The following is a 19,977-nucleotide window of genomic DNA, read 5'->3' on the forward strand; positions in this document are numbered from 1 at the left end:
GGCCGCAGGGCCGTGCTGCAGAGGGCTGGTCGCCGGACTGGCGGTAATTTGCCAGCACCAGGTAAGCTGAGCCTCAAGAGGCACCCCGTGGGCCCCGCTGCCTTCTATGGCCATACCACCCTATACGCACCCCATCTCGTCTGATTTCCGAAGCTAAGCAGGGTCGGGTCTGTTTACTACCTGGATGGGAGACCACCTGGGAATACTAGGTGCTGTAGTATTTTTTGCCCCCCGATTGCCCTTTTCTTGTAGTGGCCGGTACTCAAGGCTTCCTCTGCCCCCGCCGGGCACTGCTGCAGGCCTCATCTACTCAGGCCTCTCCCGACACAGCGTGCGCCGGAGGGGGCCATCCCCGCCGGTCTGGCTGGACATGCCCCCAGAAGGCGGCCCTGGAAGGCAACCGCACGCCAGCCGCTGCCGGGGTGGCTGGCCCGGACCCAGACACCGCCGCAGGCCCGGGTGAAGATCGTGAGGCCCGCGAGGCCCTCGACCTGCACCTGGCCGACCACACCAGCGCCCCTCCACGCCGCAGCCACCCGTCTGCCCGTGTGTCTCTCCACAGCTCCCTCCGGAAAAAGCCCACACTCCACTCTTTCACCACGGCCGGGGGCGGGAGTGGGGTCGTGGGCCGGGAATGGTTCTCCGGGCCGGCCGGTCGCCGGGTGCAGGGAACTTTGCTCAGCATTTGGCGGAGGGGCAAGGGTGGCCTTGCTGGGTCTAAGGGGTCTTGCCGACTCAATGGTGCCTCCCAGTGGCTTCAGGCCAACTGCCGTCGGGCAGGAGGGCCAGCCTGGCCGCGGCCGGGCTTCACCTAGAACTGTGTGGGCAGACAGGGTGGCGAATGCCCAAAGGACCGTGGGCCACGGGCCCTTAAGCCCCCGGGGCCACGTCCTTGTGGGCGTCAAGCGGGATCTGGGGCAGAGGGCCAAGCTCCTATGGGCCTGGAGGGTCCCGCCTGACCTGAGCTGCGAGGTCTCCCACGAGTCCGCCAATCCCGGGTGCCCGAGGCCTCCTGTCGCCTGCCTTGGTGGGCGGGCTGGGCCGTGCCGGAGAGGGTTGGCTGCCGGGCTGTCGGCAAGCCCCAGCACCAGGGAAGCTAAGCCTCAAGAGGCACCCCGTGGCCCCCGCAGCCTTCTACCGCCATACCACCCTGAACGCGCCCGATATCGTCTGATCCTGGAAGCTAAGCAGGGTCGGGCCTGCTTAGTACTTGGATGGGAGACCACATGGGAATACCAGGTGCTGTAGGCTTTTTTGCCTCCCACTATAAATTCTCCTTTAGGCGCCCACGGCTGATGCCGCCTCCGCCTCTGCAGGCCTCACCTCCTCAGGGCCCTCCCAACACAGCGTGCTCTGGAGGGGGCGCTCCCCGCAGGTCTGGATGGAAATGCGGCCAGAAGGCGGCCCTGGAAGATAGCCATAAACCAGCCGCTCCCGTGGTGGCTGGCCCGCAGCCAGACTGCGCCGCACGCCCAGGTGAAGGCCGTGAGGCACGCGAAGCCCTCGACCTACAACTGGCCGTCCCCACCAGCGCGCATCCACGCCGCAGCCACCTAATTGCCCGTGTGTCTCTATACAGCTCCCTCCGGAAAAAGCCCACCCTCTGCCGTTTCGCTACGGCTGGAGGCAGGAGCGGGGTCGTGGGCCGTGACTGGTTCTCCAGGTCGGCTGACCTCCAGGCATCGGAACTGTGCTTGGCGGGTGGCGTGGCTGAAAGGGTAGTTTGCTGGGGCTAAGAGGCCGTGGCAGCCCAACGGTGGATCCCAGTGGCTTTGGGCCAACTGCCGTCGAGCAGGAAGGCCGGCCCGGCCATGGCTGGGCTGCTCCTAGAACTGCGAGGGTGGACAGGTTGTGTAATGCCCAAGGGACAGCAGGCCACTGGCCCTTAAGCCTCTGAGGCCACGTCCTTGTGAGCGTCGAGCGGGATCTGAGGTGGAGCGTCAAGCGCCTACGGGTCCGGAGGTTCCCGCCCGAACAGGGCTGCAAGGTCGCCCAAGACTCTGCCACCTCCGGGTCCCCGAGGCCTCCTGTCGCCTGCCTGGGCAGGCAGCAGGGCCGTGCAGCAGAGGGCTGGTCGCCGGACTGGTGGTAATTCGCCAGCACCAGCTAAGCTGAGCCTCAAGAGTCACCCCGTGGCCCCCGCTGCCTTCTACGGCCATACCACCCTAAACGCACCCCATCTCGTCTGACCTCGGAAGCTAAGCAGGGTCGGGTCTGTTTACTACCTGGATGGGAGACCACCTGGGAATACTAGGTGCTGTAGTATTTTTTGCCCCCCGATCTGCCTTTTCTTGTCATCGCCGGTGCTCAAGGCTTCCGCTGCTCCCGCCGGGCACTGCTGCAGGCCTCATCTACTCAGGCCTCTCGCAACACAGCGTGCGCCAGAGGGGGCCCACCCAGCCGGTCTGGGTGGACATGCCGCCAGAAGGCGGCCCTGGAAGGCAGCCGCACCCCAGCCTCTCCCGGGGTGGCTGGCCCGGACCCAGACTCCGCTGCAGGCCCGGGTGAAGATCGTGAGGCCCGCGAGGCCCTCGACCTGCCCGTGGCCAACCCAACCAGCGCCCATCTGCGCCGCAGCCACCTGTCTGCCTCTGTGTCTCTCCACAGCTCCCTCCGGAAAAAGCCCACCCTCCGCTGTTTCGCCATGGCCGGGGGCGGGAGCGGGGTCCTGGGCCGGTCCGGTTCTCCGGGCCAGCCGGCCACCATGCGCTGGGAACTGTGCTCAGCGGGTGGCGTGTGGGCAAGGGTGGCCTTGCTGGGTCCAAGGGGCCGTGCCGCATCAATGGTGGCTCCCAGTGGCTTTGGGCTAACTGCCTTCAGGCAGGAGGGCCAGCCCGGCCGCGGCTGGACTGCACCTAGCACTGCGTGGGTGGACAGGGTGGGGAATGCCCAAGGGACCGTGGACCACGGACCCTTAAGCCTTCAGAGCCACGTCTTTGTGAGCGTCGAGCGGGATCTGGGGCGGTTCGCCATGCGCCTATGTGCCTGGATGTTCCCGCCAGAACTGAGCTGCTAGAGCGTCCAAGACTCCACCACACCCGGCCCCCGAAGCCTGCTATCGCCTGCCTGGGCGGGCCGCAGGGCCGTGCTGCAGAGGGCTGGTCGCCGGACTGGCGGTAATTTGCCAGCACCAGGTAAGCTGAGCCTCAAGAGGCACCCCGTGGGCCCCGCTGCCTTCTATGGCCATACCACCCTATACGCACCCCATCTCGTCTGATTTCCGAAGCTAAGCAGGGTCGGGTCTGTTTACTACCTGGATGGGAGACCACCTGGGAATACTAGGTGCTGTAGTATTTTTTGCCCCCCGATTGCCCTTTTCTTGTAGTGGCCGGTACTCAAGGCTTCCTCTGCCCCCGCCGGGCACTGCTGCAGGCCTCATCTACTCAGGCCTCTCCCGACACAGCGTGCGCCGGAGGGGGCCATCCCCGCCGGTCTGGCTGGACATGCCCCCAGAAGGCGGCCCTGGAAGGCAACCGCACGCCAGCCGCTGCCGGGGTGGCTGGCCCGGACCCAGACACCGCCGCAGGCCCGGGTGAAGATCGTGAGGCCCGCGAGGCCCTCGACCTGCACCTGGCCGACCACACCAGCGCCCCTCCACGCCGCAGCCACCCGTCTGCCCGTGTGTCTCTCCACAGCTCCCTCCGGAAAAAGCCCACGCTCCACTCTTTCACCACGGCCGGGGGCGGGAGTGGGGTCGTGGGCCGGGAATGGTTCTCCGGGCCGGCCGGTCACCGGGTGCAGGGAACTTTGCTCAGCATTTGGCGGAGGGGCAAGGGTGGCCTTGCTGGGTCTAAGGGGTCTTGCCGACTCAATGGTGCCTCCCAGTGGCTTCAGGCCAACTGCCGTCGGGCAGGAGGGCCAGCCTGGCCGCGGCCGGGCTTCACCTAGAACTGTGTGGGCAGACAGGGTGGCGAATGCCCAAAGGACCGTGGGCCACGGGCCCTTAAGCCCCCGGGGCCACGTCCTTGTGGGCGTCAAGCGGGATCTGGGGCAGAGGGCCAAGCTCCTATGGGCCTGGAGGGTCCCGCCTGACCTGAGCTGCGAGGTCTCCCACGAGTCCGCCAATCCCGGGTGCCCGAGGCCTCCTGTCGCCTGCCTTGGTGGGCGGGCTGGGCCGTGCCGGAGAGGGTTGGCTGCCGGGCTGTCGGCAAGCCCCAGCACCAGGGAAGCTAAGCCTCAAGAGGCACCCCGTGGCCCCCGCAGCCTTCTACCGCCATACCACCCTGAACGCGCCCGATATCGTCTGATCCTGGAAGCTAAGCAGGGTCGGGCCTGCTTAGTACTTGGATGGGAGACCACATGGGAATACCAGGTGCTGTAGGCTTTTTTGCCTCCCACTATAAATTCTCCTTTAGGCGCCCACGGCTGATGCCGCCTCCGCCTCTGCAGGCCTCACCTCCTCAGGGCCCTCCCAACACAGCGTGCTCTGGAGGGGGCGCTCCCCGCAGGTCTGGATGGAAATGCGGCCAGAAGGCGGCCCTGGAAGATAGCCATAAACCAGCCGCTCCCGTGGTGGCTGGCCCGCAGCCAGACTGCGCCGCACGCCCAGGTGAAGGCCGTGAGGCACGCGAAGCCCTCGACCTACAACTGGCCGTCCCCACCAGCGCGCATCCACGCCGCAGCCACCTAATTGCCCGTGTGTCTCTATACAGCTCCCTCCGGAAAAAGCCCACCCTCTGCCGTTTCGCTACGGCTGGAGGCAGGAGCGGGGTCGTGGGCCGTGACTGGTTCTCCAGGTCGGCTGACCTCCAGGCATCGGAACTGTGCTTGGCGGGTGGCGTGGCTGAAAGGGTAGTTTGCTGGGGCTAAGAGGCCGTGGCAGCCCAACGGTGGATCCCAGTGGCTTTGGGCCAACTGCCGTCGAGCAGGAAGGCCGGCCCGGCCATGGCTGGGCTGCTCCTAGAACTGCGAGGGTGGACAGGTTGTGTAATGCCCAAGGGACAGCAGGCCACTGGCCCTTAAGCCTCTGAGGCCACGTCCTTGTGAGCGTCGAGCGGGATCTGAGGTGGAGCGTCAAGCGCCTACGGGTCCGGAGGTTCCCGCCCGAACAGGGCTGCAAGGTCGCCCAAGACTCTGCCACCTCCGGGTCCCCGAGGCCTCCTGTCGCCTGCCTGGGCAGGCAGCAGGGCCGTGCAGCAGAGGGCTGGTCGCCGGACTGGTGGTAATTCGCCAGCACCAGCTAAGCTGAGCCTCAAGAGTCACCCCGTGGCCCCCGCTGCCTTCTACGGCCATACCACCCTAAACGCACCCCATCTCGTCTGACCTCGGAAGCTAAGCAGGGTCGGGTCTGTTTACTACCTGGATGGGAGACCACCTGGGAATACTAGGTGCTGTAGTATTTTTTGCCCCCCGATCTGCCTTTTCTTGTCATCGCCGGTGCTCAAGGCTTCCGCTGCTCCCGCCGGGCACTGCTGCAGGCCTCATCTACTCAGGCCTCTCGCAACACAGCGTGCGCCAGAGGGGGCCCACCCAGCCGGTCTGGGTGGACATGCCGCCAGAAGGCGGCCCTGGAAGGCAGCCGCACCCCAGCCTCTCCCGGGGTGGCTGGCCCGGACCCAGACTCCGCTGCAGGCCCGGGTGAAGATCGTGAGGCCCGCGAGGCCCTCGACCTGCCCGTGGCCAACCCAACCAGCGCCCATCTGCGCCGCAGCCACCTGTCTGCCTCTGTGTCTCTCCACAGCTCCCTCCGGAAAAAGCCCACCCTCCGCTGTTTCGCCATGGCCGGGGGCGGGAGCGGGGTCCTGGGCCGGTCCGGTTCTCCGGGCCAGCCGGCCACCATGCGCTGGGAACTGTGCTCAGCGGGTGGCGTGTGGGCAAGGGTGGCCTTGCTGGGTCCAAGGGGCCGTGCCGCATCAATGGTGGCTCCCAGTGGCTTTGGGCTAACTGCCTTCAGGCAGGAGGGCCAGCCCGGCCGCGGCTGGACTGCACCTAGCACTGCGTGGGTGGACAGGGTGGGGAATGCCCAAGGGACCGTGGACCACGGACCCTTAAGCCTTCAGAGCCACGTCTTTGTGAGCGTCGAGCGGGATCTGGGGCGGTTCGCCATGCGCCTATGTGCCTGGATGTTCCCGCCAGAACTGAGCTGCTAGAGCGTCCAAGACTCCACCACACCCGGACCCCGAAGCCTGCTATCGCCTGCCTGGGCGGGCCGCAGGGCCGTGCTGCAGAGGGCTGGTCGCCGGACTGGCGGTAATTTGCCAGCACCAGGTAAGCTGAGCCTCAAGAGGCACCCCGTGGGCCCCGCTGCCTTCTATGGCCATACCACCCTATACGCACCCCATCTCGTCTGATTTCCGAAGCTAAGCAGGGTCGGGTCTGTTTACTACCTGGATGGGAGACCACCTGGGAATACTAGGTGCTGTAGTATTTTTTGCCCCCCGATTGCCCTTTTCTTGTAGTGGCCGGTACTCAAGGCTTCCTCTGCCCCCGCCGGGCACTGCTGCAGGCCTCATCTACTCAGGCCTCTCCCGACACAGCGTGCGCCGGAGGGGGCCATCCCCGCCGGTCTGGCTGGACATGCCCCCAGAAGGCGGCCCTGGAAGGCAACCGCACGCCAGCCGCTGCCGGGGTGGCTGGCCCGGACCCAGACACCGCCGCAGGCCCGGGTGAAGATCGTGAGGCCCGCGAGGCCCTCGACCTGCACCTGGCCGACCACACCAGCGCCCCTCCACGCCGCAGCCACCCGTCTGCCCGTGTGTCTCTCCACAGCTCCCTCCGGAAAAAGCCCACACTCCACTCTTTCACCACGGCCGGGGGCGGGAGTGGGGTCGTGGGCCGGGAATGGTTCTCCGGGCCGGCCGGTCGCCGGGTGCAGGGAACTTTGCTCAGCATTTGGCGGAGGGGCAAGGGTGGCCTTGCTGGGTCTAAGGGGTCTTGCCGACTCAATGGTGCCTCCCAGTGGCTTCAGGCCAACTGCCGTCGGGCAGGAGGGCCAGCCTGGCCGCGGCCGGGCTTCACCTAGAACTGTGTGGGCAGACAGGGTGGCGAATGCCCAAAGGACCGTGGGCCACGGGCCCTTAAGCCCCCGGGGCCACGTCCTTGTGGGCGTCAAGCGGGATCTGGGGCAGAGGGCCAAGCTCCTATGGGCCTGGAGGGTCCCGCCTGACCTGAGCTGCGAGGTCTCCCACGAGTCCGCCAATCCCGGGTGCCCGAGGCCTCCTGTCGCCTGCCTTGGTGGGCGGGCTGGGCCGTGCCGGAGAGGGTTGGCTGCCGGGCTGTCGGCAAGCCCCAGCACCAGGGAAGCTAAGCCTCAAGAGGCACCCCGTGGCCCCCGCAGCCTTCTACCGCCATACCACCCTGAACGCGCCCGATATCGTCTGATCCTGGAAGCTAAGCAGGGTCGGGCCTGCTTAGTACTTGGATGGGAGACCACATGGGAATACCAGGTGCTGTAGGCTTTTTTGCCTCCCACTATAAATTCTCCTTTAGGCGCCCACGGCTGATGCCGCCTCCGCCTCTGCAGGCCTCACCTCCTCAGGGCCCTCCCAACACAGCGTGCTCTGGAGGGGGCGCTCCCCGCAGGTCTGGATGGAAATGCGGCCAGAAGGCGGCCCTGGAAGATAGCCATAAACCAGCCGCTCCCGTGGTGGCTGGCCCGCAGCCAGACTGCGCCGCACGCCCAGGTGAAGGCCGTGAGGCACGCGAAGCCCTCGACCTACAACTGGCCGTCCCCACCAGCGCGCATCCACGCCGCAGCCACCTAATTGCCCGTGTGTCTCTATACAGCTCCCTCCGGAAAAAGCCCACCCTCTGCCGTTTCGCTACGGCTGGAGGCAGGAGCGGGGTCGTGGGCCGTGACTGGTTCTCCAGGTCGGCTGACCTCCAGGCATCGGAACTGTGCTTGGCGGGTGGCGTGGCTGAAAGGGTAGTTTGCTGGGGCTAAGAGGCCGTGGCAGCCCAACGGTGGATCCCAGTGGCTTTGGGCCAACTGCCGTCGAGCAGGAAGGCCGGCCCGGCCATGGCTGGGCTGCTCCTAGAACTGCGAGGGTGGACAGGTTGTGTAATGCCCAAGGGACAGCAGGCCACTGGCCCTTAAGCCTCTGAGGCCACGTCCTTGTGAGCGTCGAGCGGGATCTGAGGTGGAGCGTCAAGCGCCTACGGGTCCGGAGGTTCCCGCCCGAACAGGGCTGCAAGGTCGCCCAAGACTCTGCCACCTCCGGGTCCCCGAGGCCTCCTGTCGCCTGCCTGGGCAGGCAGCAGGGCCGTGCAGCAGAGGGCTGGTCGCCGGACTGGTGGTAATTCGCCAGCACCAGCTAAGCTGAGCCTCAAGAGTCACCCCGTGGCCCCCGCTGCCTTCTACGGCCATACCACCCTAAACGCACCCCATCTCGTCTGACCTCGGAAGCTAAGCAGGGTCGGGTCTGTTTACTACCTGGATGGGAGACCACCTGGGAATACTAGGTGCTGTAGTATTTTTTGCCCCCCGATCTGCCTTTTCTTGTCATCGCCGGTGCTCAAGGCTTCCGCTGCTCCCGCCGGGCACTGCTGCAGGCCTCATCTACTCAGGCCTCTCGCAACACAGCGTGCGCCAGAGGGGGCCCACCCAGCCGGTCTGGGTGGACATGCCGCCAGAAGGCGGCCCTGGAAGGCAGCCGCACCCCAGCCTCTCCCGGGGTGGCTGGCCCGGACCCAGACTCCGCTGCAGGCCCGGGTGAAGATCGTGAGGCCCGCGAGGCCCTCGACCTGCCCGTGGCCAACCCAACCAGCGCCCATCTGCGCCGCAGCCACCTGTCTGCCTCTGTGTCTCTCCACAGCTCCCTCCGGAAAAAGCCCACCCTCCGCTGTTTCGCCATGGCCGGGGGCGGGAGCGGGGTCCTGGGCCGGTCCGGTTCTCCGGGCCAGCCGGCCACCATGCGCTGGGAACTGTGCTCAGCGGGTGGCGTGTGGGCAAGGGTGGCCTTGCTGGGTCCAAGGGGCCGTGCCGCATCAATGGTGGCTCCCAGTGGCTTTGGGCTAACTGCCTTCAGGCAGGAGGGCCAGCCCGGCCGCGGCTGGACTGCACCTAGCACTGCGTGGGTGGACAGGGTGGGGAATGCCCAAGGGACCGTGGACCACGGACCCTTAAGCCTTCAGAGCCACGTCTTTGTGAGCGTCGAGCGGGATCTGGGGCGGTTCGCCATGCGCCTATGTGCCTGGATGTTCCCGCCAGAACTGAGCTGCTAGAGCGTCCAAGACTCCACCACACCCGGACCCCGAAGCCTGCTATCGCCTGCCTGGGCGGGCCGCAGGGCCGTGCTGCAGAGGGCTGGTCGCCGGACTGGCGGTAATTTGCCAGCACCAGGTAAGCTGAGCCTCAAGAGGCACCCCGTGGGCCCCGCTGCCTTCTATGGCCATACCACCCTATACGCACCCCATCTCGTCTGATTTCCGAAGCTAAGCAGGGTCGGGTCTGTTTACTACCTGGATGGGAGACCACCTGGGAATACTAGGTGCTGTAGTATTTTTTGCCCCCCGATTGCCCTTTTCTTGTAGTGGCCGGTACTCAAGGCTTCCTCTGCCCCCGCCGGGCACTGCTGCAGGCCTCATCTACTCAGGCCTCTCCCGACACAGCGTGCGCCGGAGGGGGCCATCCCCGCCGGTCTGGCTGGACATGCCCCCAGAAGGCGGCCCTGGAAGGCAACCGCACGCCAGCCGCTGCCGGGGTGGCTGGCCCGGACCCAGACACCGCCGCAGGCCCGGGTGAAGATCGTGAGGCCCGCGAGGCCCTCGACCTGCACCTGGCCGACCACACCAGCGCCCCTCCACGCCGCAGCCACCCGTCTGCCCGTGTGTCTCTCCACAGCTCCCTCCGGAAAAAGCCCACACTCCACTCTTTCACCACGGCCGGGGGCGGGAGTGGGGTCGTGGGCCGGGAATGGTTCTCCGGGCCGGCCGGTCGCCGGGTGCAGGGAACTTTGCTCAGCATTTGGCGGAGGGGCAAGGGTGGCCTTGCTGGGTCTAAGGGGTCTTGCCGACTCAATGGTGCCTCCCAGTGGCTTCAGGCCAACTGCCGTCGGGCAGGAGGGCCAGCCTGGCCGCGGCCGGGCTTCACCTAGAACTGTGTGGGCAGACAGGGTGGCGAATGCCCAAAGGACCGTGGGCCACGGGCCCTTAAGCCCCCGGGGCCACGTCCTTGTGGGCGTCAAGCGGGATCTGGGGCAGAGGGCCAAGCTCCTATGGGCCTGGAGGGTCCCGCCTGACCTGAGCTGCGAGGTCTCCCACGAGTCCGCCAATCCCGGGTGCCCGAGGCCTCCTGTCGCCTGCCTTGGTGGGCGGGCTGGGCCGTGCCGGAGAGGGTTGGCTGCCGGGCTGTCGGCAAGCCCCAGCACCAGGGAAGCTAAGCCTCAAGAGGCACCCCGTGGCCCCCGCAGCCTTCTACCGCCATACCACCCTGAACGCGCCCGATATCGTCTGATCCTGGAAGCTAAGCAGGGTCGGGCCTGCTTAGTACTTGGATGGGAGACCACATGGGAATACCAGGTGCTGTAGGCTTTTTTGCCTCCCACTATAAATTCTCCTTTAGGCGCCCACGGCTGATGCCGCCTCCGCCTCTGCAGGCCTCACCTCCTCAGGGCCCTCCCAACACAGCGTGCTCTGGAGGGGGCGCTCCCCGCAGGTCTGGATGGAAATGCGGCCAGAAGGCGGCCCTGGAAGATAGCCATAAACCAGCCGCTCCCGTGGTGGCTGGCCCGCAGCCAGACTGCGCCGCACGCCCAGGTGAAGGCCGTGAGGCACGCGAAGCCCTCGACCTACAACTGGCCGTCCCCACCAGCGCGCATCCACGCCGCAGCCACCTAATTGCCCGTGTGTCTCTATACAGCTCCCTCCGGAAAAAGCCCACCCTCTGCCGTTTCGCTACGGCTGGAGGCAGGAGCGGGGTCGTGGGCCGTGACTGGTTCTCCAGGTCGGCTGACCTCCAGGCATCGGAACTGTGCTTGGCGGGTGGCGTGGCTGAAAGGGTAGTTTGCTGGGGCTAAGAGGCCGTGGCAGCCCAACGGTGGATCCCAGTGGCTTTGGGCCAACTGCCGTCGAGCAGGAAGGCCGGCCCGGCCATGGCTGGGCTGCTCCTAGAACTGCGAGGGTGGACAGGTTGTGTAATGCCCAAGGGACAGCAGGCCACTGGCCCTTAAGCCTCTGAGGCCACGTCCTTGTGAGCGTCGAGCGGGATCTGAGGTGGAGCGTCAAGCGCCTACGGGTCCGGAGGTTCCCGCCCGAACAGGGCTGCAAGGTCGCCCAAGACTCTGCCACCTCCGGGTCCCCGAGGCCTCCTGTCGCCTGCCTGGGCAGGCAGCAGGGCCGTGCAGCAGAGGGCTGGTCGCCGGACTGGTGGTAATTCGCCAGCACCAGCTAAGCTGAGCCTCAAGAGTCACCCCGTGGCCCCCGCTGCCTTCTACGGCCATACCACCCTAAACGCACCCCATCTCGTCTGACCTCGGAAGCTAAGCAGGGTCGGGTCTGTTTACTACCTGGATGGGAGACCACCTGGGAATACTAGGTGCTGTAGTATTTTTTGCCCCCCGATCTGCCTTTTCTTGTCATCGCCGGTGCTCAAGGCTTCCGCTGCTCCCGCCGGGCACTGCTGCAGGCCTCATCTACTCAGGCCTCTCGCAACACAGCGTGCGCCAGAGGGGGCCCACCCAGCCGGTCTGGGTGGACATGCCGCCAGAAGGCGGCCCTGGAAGGCAGCCGCACCCCAGCCTCTCCCGGGGTGGCTGGCCCGGACCCAGACTCCGCTGCAGGCCCGGGTGAAGATCGTGAGGCCCGCGAGGCCCTCGACCTGCCCGTGGCCAACCCAACCAGCGCCCATCTGCGCCGCAGCCACCTGTCTGCCTCTGTGTCTCTCCACAGCTCCCTCCGGAAAAAGCCCACCCTCCGCTGTTTCGCCATGGCCGGGGGCGGGAGCGGGGTCCTGGGCCGGTCCGGTTCTCCGGGCCAGCCGGCCACCATGCGCTGGGAACTGTGCTCAGCGGGTGGCGTGTGGGCAAGGGTGGCCTTGCTGGGTCCAAGGGGCCGTGCCGCATCAATGGTGGCTCCCAGTGGCTTTGGGCTAACTGCCTTCAGGCAGGAGGGCCAGCCCGGCCGCGGCTGGACTGCACCTAGCACTGCGTGGGTGGACAGGGTGGGGAATGCCCAAGGGACCGTGGACCACGGGCCCTTAAGCCCCCGGGGCCACGTCCTTGTGGGCGTCAAGCGGGATCTGGGGCAGAGGGCCAAGCTCCTATGGGCCTGGAGGGTCCCGCCTGACCTGAGCTGCGAGGTCTCCCACGAGTCCGCCAATCCCGGGTGCCCGAGGCCTCCTGTCGCCTGCCTTGGTGGGCGGGCTGGGCCGTGCCGGAGAGGGTTGGCTGCCGGGCTGTCGGCAAGCCCCAGCACCAGGGAAGCTAAGCCTCAAGAGGCACCCCGTGGCCCCCGCAGCCTTCTACCGCCATACCACCCTGAACGCGCCCGATATCGTCTGATCCTGGAAGCTAAGCAGGGTCGGGCCTGCTTAGTACTTGGATGGGAGACCACATGGGAATACCAGGTGCTGTAGGCTTTTTTGCCTCCCACTATAAATTCTCCTTTAGGCGCCCACGGCTGATGCCGCCTCCGCCTCTGCAGGCCTCACCTCCTCAGGGCCCTCCCAACACAGCGTGCTCTGGAGGGGGCGCTCCCCGCAGGTCTGGATGGAAATGCGGCCAGAAGGCGGCCCTGGAAGATAGCCATAAACCAGCCGCTCCCGTGGTGGCTGGCCCGCAGCCAGACTGCGCCGCACGCCCAGGTGAAGGCCGTGAGGCACGCGAAGCCCTCGACCTACAACTGGCCGTCCCCACCAGCGCGCATCCACGCCGCAGCCACCTAATTGCCCGTGTGTCTCTATACAGCTCCCTCCGGAAAAAGCCCACCCTCTGCCGTTTCGCTACGGCTGGAGGCAGGAGCGGGGTCGTGGGCCGTGACTGGTTCTCCAGGTCGGCTGACCTCCAGGCATCGGAACTGTGCTTGGCGGGTGGCGTGGCTGAAAGGGTAGTTTGCTGGGGCTAAGAGGCCGTGGCAGCCCAACGGTGGATCCCAGTGGCTTTGGGCCAACTGCCGTCGAGCAGGAAGGCCGGCCCGGCCATGGCTGGGCTGCTCCTAGAACTGCGAGGGTGGACAGGTTGTGTAATGCCCAAGGGACAGCAGGCCACTGGCCCTTAAGCCTCTGAGGCCACGTCCTTGTGAGCGTCGAGCGGGATCTGAGGTGGAGCGTCAAGCGCCTACGGGTCCGGAGGTTCCCGCCCGAACAGGGCTGCAAGGTCGCCCAAGACTCTGCCACCTCCGGGTCCCCGAGGCCTCCTGTCGCCTGCCTGGGCAGGCAGCAGGGCCGTGCAGCAGAGGGCTGGTCGCCGGACTGGTGGTAATTCGCCAGCACCAGCTAAGCTGAGCCTCAAGAGTCACCCCGTGGCCCCCGCTGCCTTCTACGGCCATACCACCCTAAACGCACCCCATCTCGTCTGACCTCGGAAGCTAAGCAGGGTCGGGTCTGTTTACTACCTGGATGGGAGACCACCTGGGAATACTAGGTGCTGTAGTATTTTTTGCCCCCCGATCTGCCTTTTCTTGTCATCGCCGGTGCTCAAGGCTTCCGCTGCTCCCGCCGGGCACTGCTGCAGGCCTCATCTACTCAGGCCTCTCGCAACACAGCGTGCGCCAGAGGGGGCCCACCCAGCCGGTCTGGGTGGACATGCCGCCAGAAGGCGGCCCTGGAAGGCAGCCGCACCCCAGCCTCTCCCGGGGTGGCTGGCCCGGACCCAGACTCCGCTGCAGGCCCGGGTGAAGATCGTGAGGCCCGCGAGGCCCTCGACCTGCCCGTGGCCAACCCAACCAGCGCCCATCTGCGCCGCAGCCACCTGTCTGCCTCTGTGTCTCTCCACAGCTCCCTCCGGAAAAAGCCCACCCTCCGCTGTTTCGCCATGGCCGGGGGCGGGAGCGGGGTCCTGGGCCGGTCCGGTTCTCCGGGCCAGCCGGCCACCATGCGCTGGGAACTGTGCTCAGCGGGTGGCGTGTGGGCAAGGGTGGCCTTGCTGGGTCCAAGGGGCCGTGCCGCATCAATGGTGGCTCCCAGTGGCTTTGGGCTAACTGCCTTCAGGCAGGAGGGCCAGCCCGGCCGCGGCTGGACTGCACCTAGCACTGCGTGGGTGGACAGGGTGGGGAATGCCCAAGGGACCGTGGACCACGGACCCTTAAGCCTTCAGAGCCACGTCTTTGTGAGCGTCGAGCGGGATCTGGGGCGGTTCGCCATGCGCCTATGTGCCTGGATGTTCCCGCCAGAACTGAGCTGCTAGAGCGTCCAAGACTCCACCACACCCGGACCCCGAAGCCTGCTATCGCCTGCCTGGGCGGGCCGCAGGGCCGTGCTGCAGAGGGCTGGTCGCCGGACTGGCGGTAATTTGCCAGCACCAGGTAAGCTGAGCCTCAAGAGGCACCCCGTGGGCCCCGCTGCCTTCTATGGCCATACCACCCTATACGCACCCCATCTCGTCTGATTTCCGAAGCTAAGCAGGGTCGGGTCTGTTTACTACCTGGATGGGAGACCACCTGGGAATACTAGGTGCTGTAGTATTTTTTGCCCCCCGATTGCCCTTTTCTTGTAGTGGCCGGTACTCAAGGCTTCCTCTGCCCCCGCCGGGCACTGCTGCAGGCCTCATCTACTCAGGCCTCTCCCGACACAGCGTGCGCCGGAGGGGGCCATCCCCGCCGGTCTGGCTGGACATGCCCCCAGAAGGCGGCCCTGGAAGGCAACCGCACGCCAGCCGCTGCCGGGGTGGCTGGCCCGGACCCAGACACCGCCGCAGGCCCGGGTGAAGATCGTGAGGCCCGCGAGGCCCTCGACCTGCACCTGGCCGACCACACCAGCGCCCCTCCACGCCGCAGCCACCCGTCTGCCCGTGTGTCTCTCCACAGCTCCCTCCGGAAAAAGCCCACACTCCACTCTTTCACCACGGCCGGGGGCGGGAGTGGGGTCGTGGGCCGGGAATGGTTCTCCGGGCCGGCCGGTCACCGGGTGCAGGGAACTTTGCTCAGCATTTGGCGGAGGGGCAAGGGTGGCCTTGCTGGGTCTAAGGGGTCTTGCCGACTCAATGGTGCCTCCCAGTGGCTTCAGGCCAACTGCCGTCGGGCAGGAGGGCCAGCCTGGCCGCGGCCGGGCTTCACCTAGAACTGTGTGGGCAGACAGGGTGGCGAATGCCCAAAGGACCGTGGGCCACGGGCCCTTAAGCCCCCGGGGCCACGTCCTTGTGGGCGTCAAGCGGGATCTGGGGCAGAGGGCCAAGCTCCTATGGGCCTGGAGGGTCCCGCCTGACCTGAGCTGCGAGGTCTCCCACGAGTCCGCCAATCCCGGGTGCCCGAGGCCTCCTGTCGCCTGCCTTGGTGGGCGGGCTGGGCCGTGCCGGAGAGGGTTGGCTGCCGGGCTGTCGGCAAGCCCCAGCACCAGGGAAGCTAAGCCTCAAGAGGCACCCCGTGGCCCCCGCAGCCTTCTACCGCCATACCACCCTGAACGCGCCCGATATCGTCTGATCCTGGAAGCTAAGCAGGGTCGGGCCTGCTTAGTACTTGGATGGGAGACCACATGGGAATACCAGGTGCTGTAGGCTTTTTTGCCTCCCACTATAAATTCTCCTTTAGGCGCCCACGGCTGATGCCGCCTCCGCCTCTGCAGGCCTCACCTCCTCAGGGCCCTCCCAACACAGCGTGCTCTGGAGGGGGCGCTCCCCGCAGGTCTGGATGGAAATGCGGCCAGAAGGCGGCCCTGGAAGATAGCCATAAACCAGCCGCTCCCGTGGTGGCTGGCCCGCAGCCAGACTGCGCCGCACGCCCAGGTGAAGGCCGTGAGGCACGCGAAGCCCTCGACCTACAACTGGCCGTCCCCACCAGCGCGCATCCACGCCGCAGCCACCTAATTGCCCGTGTGTCTCTATACAGCTCCCTCCGGAAAAAGCCCACCCTCTGCCGTTTCGCTACGGCTGGAGGCAGGAGCGGGGTCGTGGGCCGTGACTGGTTCTCCAGGTCGGCTGACCTCCAGGCATCGGAACTGTGCTTGGCGGGTGGCGTGGCTGAAAGGGTAGTTTGCTGGGGCTAAGAGGCCGTGGCAGCCCAACGGTGGATCCCAGTGGCTTTGGGCCAACTGCCGTCGAGCAGGAAGGCCGGCCCGGCCATGGCTGGGCTGCTCCTAGAACTGCGAGGGTGGACAGGTTGTGTAATGCCCAAGGGACAGCAGGCCACTGGCCCTTAAGCCTCTGAGGCCACGTCCTTGTGAGCGTCGAGCGGGATCTGAGGTGGAGCGTCAAGCGCCTACGGGTCCGGAGGTTCCCGCCCGAACAGGGCTGCAAGGTCGCCCAAGACTCTGCCACCTCCGGGTCCCCGAGGCCTCCTGTCGCCTGCCTGGGCAGGCAGCAGGGCCGTGCAGCAGAGGGCTGGTCGCCGGACTGGTGGTAATTCGCCAGCACCAGCTAAGCTGAGCCTCAAGAGTCACCCCGTGGCCCCCGCTGCCTTCTACGGCCATACCACCCTAAACGCACCCCATCTCGTCTGACCTCGGAAGCTAAGCAGGGTCGGGTCTGTTTACTACCTGGATGGGAGACCACCTGGGAATACTAGGTGCTGTAGTATTTTTTGCCCCCCGATCTGCCTTTTCTTGTCATCGCCGGTGCTCAAGGCTTCCGCTGCTCCCGCCGGGCACTGCTGCAGGCCTCATCTACTCAGGCCTCTCGCAACACAGCGTGCGCCAGAGGGGGCCCACCCAGCCGGTCTGGGTGGACATGCCGCCAGAAGGCGGCCCTGGAAGGCAGCCGCACCCCAGCCTCTCCCGGGGTGGCTGGCCCGGACCCAGACTCCGCTGCAGGCCCGGGTGAAGATCGTGAGGCCCGCGAGGCCCTCGACCTGCCCGTGGCCAACCCAACCAGCGCCCATCTGCGCCGCAGCCACCTGTCTGCCTCTGTGTCTCTCCACAGCTCCCTCCGGAAAAAGCCCACCCTCCGCTGTTTCGCCATGGCCGGGGGCGGGAGCGGGGTCCTGGGCCGGTCCGGTTCTCCGGGCCAGCCGGCCACCATGCGCTGGGAACTGTGCTCAGCGGGTGGCGTGTGGGCAAGGGTGGCCTTGCTGGGTCCAAGGGGCCGTGCCGCATCAATGGTGGCTCCCAGTGGCTTTGGGCTAACTGCCTTCAGGCAGGAGGGCCAGCCCGGCCGCGGCTGGACTGCACCTAGCACTGCGTGGGTGGACAGGGTGGGGAATGCCCAAGGGACCGTGGACCACGGACCCTTAAGCCTTCAGAGCCACGTCTTTGTGAGCGTCGAGCGGGATCTGGGGCGGTTCGCCATGCGCCTATGTGCCTGGATGTTCCCGCCAGAACTGAGCTGCTAGAGCGTCCAAGACTCCACCACACCCGGACCCCGAAGCCTGCTATCGCCTGCCTGGGCGGGCCGCAGGGCCGTGCTGCAGAGGGCTGGTCGCCGGACTGGCGGTAATTTGCCAGCACCAGGTAAGCTGAGCCTCAAGAGGCACCCCGTGGGCCCCGCTGCCTTCTATGGCCATACCACCCTATACGCACCCCATCTCGTCTGATTTCCGAAGCTAAGCAGGGTCGGGTCTGTTTACTACCTGGATGGGAGACCACCTGGGAATACTAGGTGCTGTAGTATTTTTTGCCCCCCGATTGCCCTTTTCTTGTAGTGGCCGGTACTCAAGGCTTCCTCTGCCCCCGCCGGGCACTGCTGCAGGCCTCATCTACTCAGGCCTCTCCCGACACAGCGTGCGCCGGAGGGGGCCATCCCCGCCGGTCTGGCTGGACATGCCCCCAGAAGGCGGCCCTGGAAGGCAACCGCACGCCAGCCGCTGCCGGGGTGGCTGGCCCGGACCCAGACACCGCCGCAGGCCCGGGTGAAGATCGTGAGGCCCGCGAGGCCCTCGACCTGCACCTGGCCGACCACACCAGCGCCCCTCCACGCCGCAGCCACCCGTCTGCCCGTGTGTCTCTCCACAGCTCCCTCCGGAAAAAGCCCACACTCCACTCTTTCACCACGGCCGGGGGCGGGAGTGGGGTCGTGGGCCGGGAATGGTTCTCCGGGCCGGCCGGTCACCGGGTGCAGGGAACTTTGCTCAGCATTTGGCGGAGGGGCAAGGGTGGCCTTGCTGGGTCTAAGGGGTCTTGCCGACTCAATGGTGCCACCCAGTGGCTTCAGGCCAACTGCCGTCGGGCAGGAGGGCCAGCCTGGCCGCGGCCGGGCTTCACCTAGAACTGTGTGGGCAGACAGGGTGGCGAATGCCCAAAGGACCGTGGGCCACGGGCCCTTAAGCCCCCGGGGCCACGTCCTTGTGGGCGTCAAGCGGGATCTGGGGCAGAGGGCCAAGCTCCTATGGGCCTGGAGGGTCCCGCCTGACCTGAGCTGCGAGGTCTCCCACGAGTCCGCCAATCCCGGGTGCCCGAGGCCTCCTGTCGCCTGCCTTGGTGGGCGGGCTGGGCCGTGCCGGAGAGGGTTGGCTGCCGGGCTGTCGGCAAGCCCCAGCACCAGGGAAGCTAAGCCTCAAGAGGCACCCCGTGGCCCCCGCAGCCTTCTACCGCCATACCACCCTGAACGCGCCCGATATCGTCTGATCCTGGAAGCTAAGCAGGGTCGGGCCTGCTTAGTACTTGGATGGGAGACCACATGGGAATACCAGGTGCTGTAGGCTTTTTTGCCTCCCACTATAAATTCTCCTTTAGGCGCCCACGGCTGATGCCGCCTCCGCCTCTGCAGGCCTCACCTCCTCAGGGCCCTCCCAACACAGCGTGCTCTGGAGGGGGCGCTCCCCGCAGGTCTGGATGGAAATGCGGCCAGAAGGCGGCCCTGGAAGATAGCCATAAACCAGCCGCTCCCGTGGTGGCTGGCCCGCAGCCAGACTGCGCCGCACGCCCAGGTGAAGGCCGTGAGGCACGCGAAGCCCTCGACCTACAACTGGCCGTCCCCACCAGCGCGCATCCACGCCGCAGCCACCTAATTGCCCGTGTGTCTCTATACAGCTCCCTCCGGAAAAAGCCCACCCTCTGCCGTTTCGCTACGGCTGGAGGCAGGAGCGGGGTCGTGGGCCGTGACTGGTTCTCCAGGTCGGCTGACCTCCAGGCATCGGAACTGTGCTTGGCGGGTGGCGTGGCTGAAAGGGTAGTTTGCTGGGGCTAAGAGGCCGTGGCAGCCCAACGGTGGATCCCAGTGGCTTTGGGCCAACTGCCGTCGAGCAGGAAGGCCGGCCCGGCCATGGCTGGGCTGCTCCTAGAACTGCGAGGGTGGACAGGTTGTGTAATGCCCAAGGGACAGCAGGCCACTGGCCCTTAAGCCTCTGAGGCCACGTCCTTGTGAGCGTCGAGCGGGATCTGAGGTGGAGCGTCAAGCGCCTACGGGTCCGGAGGTTCCCGCCCGAACAGGGCTGCAAGGTCGCCCAAGACTCTGCCACCTCCGGGTCCCCGAGGCCTCCTGTCGCCTGCCTGGGCAGGCAGCAGGGCCGTGCAGCAGAGGGCTGGTCGCCGGACTGGTGGTAATTCGCCAGCACCAGCTAAGCTGAGCCTCAAGAGTCACCCCGTGGCCCCCGCTGCCTTCTACGGCCATACCACCCTAAACGCACCCCATCTCGTCTGACCTCGGAAGCTAAGCAGGGTCGGGTCTGTTTACTACCTGGATGGGAGACCACCTGGGAATACTAGGTGCTGTAGTATTTTTTGCCCCCCGATCTGCCTTTTCTTGTCATCGCCAGTGCTCAAGGCTTCCGCTGCTCCCGCCGGGCACTGCTGCAGGCCTCATCTACTCAGGCCTCTCGCAACACAGCGTGCGCCAGAGGGGGCCCACCCAGCCGGTCTGGGTGGACATGCCGCCAGAAGGCGGCCCTGGAAGGCAGCCGCACCCCAGCCTCTCCCGGGGTGGCTGGCCCGGACCCAGACTCCGCTGCAGGCCCGGGTGAAGATCGTGAGGCCCGCGAGGCCCTCGACCTGCCCGTGGCCAACCCAACCAGCGCCCATCT

The 19,977-nt window shown here is 66.6% G+C and overlaps 20 pseudogenes; all 20 read left to right on the forward strand.

Moving 5' to 3' along the window:
* The first annotated feature begins 102 nt into the window (after positions 1–102).
* LOC132358216 (5S ribosomal RNA) lies at positions 103–221 on the forward strand (annotated as a pseudogene).
* A 911-nt stretch (positions 222–1,132) lies between these two features.
* Positions 1,133–1,251, forward strand: LOC132358525 (5S ribosomal RNA; annotated as a pseudogene).
* An 896-nt stretch (positions 1,252–2,147) lies between these two features.
* On the forward strand, positions 2,148–2,266 carry LOC132358353 (5S ribosomal RNA; annotated as a pseudogene).
* Positions 2,267–3,175: 909 nt separating this feature from the next.
* Positions 3,176–3,294, forward strand: LOC132358217 (5S ribosomal RNA; annotated as a pseudogene).
* A 911-nt stretch (positions 3,295–4,205) lies between these two features.
* On the forward strand, positions 4,206–4,324 carry LOC132358527 (5S ribosomal RNA; annotated as a pseudogene).
* An 896-nt stretch (positions 4,325–5,220) lies between these two features.
* On the forward strand, positions 5,221–5,339 carry LOC132358354 (5S ribosomal RNA; annotated as a pseudogene).
* Positions 5,340–6,248: 909 nt separating this feature from the next.
* LOC132358218 (5S ribosomal RNA) lies at positions 6,249–6,367 on the forward strand (annotated as a pseudogene).
* Positions 6,368–7,278: 911 nt separating this feature from the next.
* On the forward strand, positions 7,279–7,397 carry LOC132358528 (5S ribosomal RNA; annotated as a pseudogene).
* Positions 7,398–8,293: 896 nt separating this feature from the next.
* On the forward strand, positions 8,294–8,412 carry LOC132358355 (5S ribosomal RNA; annotated as a pseudogene).
* Positions 8,413–9,321: 909 nt separating this feature from the next.
* LOC132358219 (5S ribosomal RNA) lies at positions 9,322–9,440 on the forward strand (annotated as a pseudogene).
* A 911-nt stretch (positions 9,441–10,351) lies between these two features.
* On the forward strand, positions 10,352–10,470 carry LOC132358529 (5S ribosomal RNA; annotated as a pseudogene).
* An 896-nt stretch (positions 10,471–11,366) lies between these two features.
* Positions 11,367–11,485, forward strand: LOC132358356 (5S ribosomal RNA; annotated as a pseudogene).
* Positions 11,486–12,395: 910 nt separating this feature from the next.
* LOC132358530 (5S ribosomal RNA) lies at positions 12,396–12,514 on the forward strand (annotated as a pseudogene).
* Positions 12,515–13,410: 896 nt separating this feature from the next.
* Positions 13,411–13,529, forward strand: LOC132358357 (5S ribosomal RNA; annotated as a pseudogene).
* Positions 13,530–14,438: 909 nt separating this feature from the next.
* On the forward strand, positions 14,439–14,557 carry LOC132358220 (5S ribosomal RNA; annotated as a pseudogene).
* A 911-nt stretch (positions 14,558–15,468) lies between these two features.
* Positions 15,469–15,587, forward strand: LOC132358531 (5S ribosomal RNA; annotated as a pseudogene).
* Positions 15,588–16,483: 896 nt separating this feature from the next.
* LOC132358358 (5S ribosomal RNA) lies at positions 16,484–16,602 on the forward strand (annotated as a pseudogene).
* A 909-nt stretch (positions 16,603–17,511) lies between these two features.
* On the forward strand, positions 17,512–17,630 carry LOC132358221 (5S ribosomal RNA; annotated as a pseudogene).
* Positions 17,631–18,541: 911 nt separating this feature from the next.
* On the forward strand, positions 18,542–18,660 carry LOC132358532 (5S ribosomal RNA; annotated as a pseudogene).
* An 896-nt stretch (positions 18,661–19,556) lies between these two features.
* Positions 19,557–19,675, forward strand: LOC132358359 (5S ribosomal RNA; annotated as a pseudogene).
* The last annotated feature ends 302 nt before the right edge of the window (positions 19,676–19,977 follow it).

This window comes from Balaenoptera ricei, unplaced genomic scaffold (assembly GCF_028023285.1).
Source record: "Balaenoptera ricei isolate mBalRic1 unplaced genomic scaffold, mBalRic1.hap2 scaffold_149, whole genome shotgun sequence".
NCBI classification, from domain to species: Eukaryota; Metazoa; Chordata; class Mammalia; order Artiodactyla; family Balaenopteridae; genus Balaenoptera; species Balaenoptera ricei.